Here is a 1744-nt window from a genome sequence, read left to right on the forward strand (position 1 = left end):
TGTCCCTCACGTGTCCCCTGACCCCGCTGTCCCCCGGCATTCCCGTGGGACCATCCGTTGTTGTGTCCCGGAGCCGTTCCCAGCTCCCGGTGGGATGTGGCTGTCCCTGTCCCTGTCCCCCAGGGAGGGGACACGGAGGTGGCGATGGGGACAGGAAGGACGGGGCTGGATGTTCCCAGGCTCGGCGGTCACCAGGGAATGGGGCGGGGAGGGATGGGGTTTTAGGATTGGGGATTGGGGGATGGGATTCATGGAATGGGATCCATGGGATGGGATGGAATGGGATGGGGATTTGGAATGGGATGGGGTCAGGATGAGATGGGAGAGAATTGGAATGGGATGGGAAGCAATTAGGATGGTTTGGGGTGAAACAGATGGGGTGGATTTGGGATGGGATGGGATGGGATGGGATAAAATGAGATTGGAATGGAACGAGATGGAATGGGAAGGAATTGGGATGGGATGGAATTGGGACGATTTGGGATGGAATTGGGATGAGATAAAATGGGATGGGGATGGGATGAGATGGGATGGAATTGGGATAAAAGGGTTGGGATGGGACAGAATTGGGGTGGGAAGAAACTGGGATGGTTGGGATGATTGGGATGGGATGGGATGGGATGGGGTGGGATGGGAATTCTCGGGCCATCCCCTCGCTGTCGCTGTCGCTGTCGCTGTCGCTGTCGCTGTCGCGACTCAGCCCCTGCCCCGCCCCTCCCCGTTCCCATGGCAACGCCCCCGTGTTCCCCGCCGCCCGCAAGGGGGCGCCCCGCCTCGCGAGAGCCCTCCTCCCATTGGCTGCTCCGCCCCTAGCCCCGCCCCCTAGCAACAGTCCCGCCCCTTAGCAACGCCCGGGAAGCTCAGCGGGGGGGCGTGCCCTGAAGGCGTGACCGGCGTGGGCGCCCACCAATSAGAACGCGAGGCGGGGGCGCGCCGGCCAATAGGAGCGAGGGGGCGTGTCCCGGCAGCGGGAAGCGGGCAGCGGGAGCGGCGGGGTGAGCGGGGCATGGCGACAGCGGGGGGACATCGGGGGACATCGGGGGGAAATTGGGGGACATCGGGGACACCCGGGGGGGCGCGGAGGGACCGGGGCGGCCCCGCGGAGGCGCTGCCGGGCCCCGAGCGGTGGCGGAGGTCACACGCGGCGGGGAGCGCTCGGAAAGGGGGGGACAAACCCGACCCCGCTGTCCCCTCCCGGTGTCCCCTCCYGGGGTCCCCTCCCGCTGTCACCCCCGTGCTGAGGTTCGGCGTCACCTCCCCCCCGGCCCCGTGCGGCTCGGGACGCCCCAAATCCCGGGATTTTCCCTCGGGGAGCTGCTCCCCCCTTTGAGCTCGGTTTTCTTTCATCCCGTTTTGCCCGATTTCGGTGGTTTTTTCCACGCATTTCGCGGATTTTCGTTGGCGCTGCCGCGCACCCCAATTCCTGCCGGCATTCCCGGCCCGGTTTTCCCGCGGGGCGATCCCGGGGAGCGGATCCCACCCTCCGGGACGGTTTTTTGGGAATGTCGCATCCCGAATTCCCGGCCGGCGCTGCGATCCCCGTGCCCATCCCGGGAAAACCCATTTGGGACGGCTCCAAATTTTGGGATCGGCGCTGCCGCTTCCAGCCTGGGGGGAAAATCCCAAATCTGGGAGCCGGTTTTTTTGGGGGGGGGGGAGGGGAAGGGGAAACTGAGGCACGCGATGGGGTCGTGGGAAGGAGGAAATTCCCTCTTTTCCCGGAGGTTTGGGATGAGGGAATGGC

Source organism: Malurus melanocephalus, unplaced genomic scaffold, assembly GCF_030028575.1.
Source record: "Malurus melanocephalus ecotype Western Australia unplaced genomic scaffold, MMel_1.1 scaffold_1450, whole genome shotgun sequence".
In the NCBI taxonomy this organism is placed as follows: Eukaryota; Metazoa; Chordata; class Aves; order Passeriformes; family Maluridae; genus Malurus; species Malurus melanocephalus.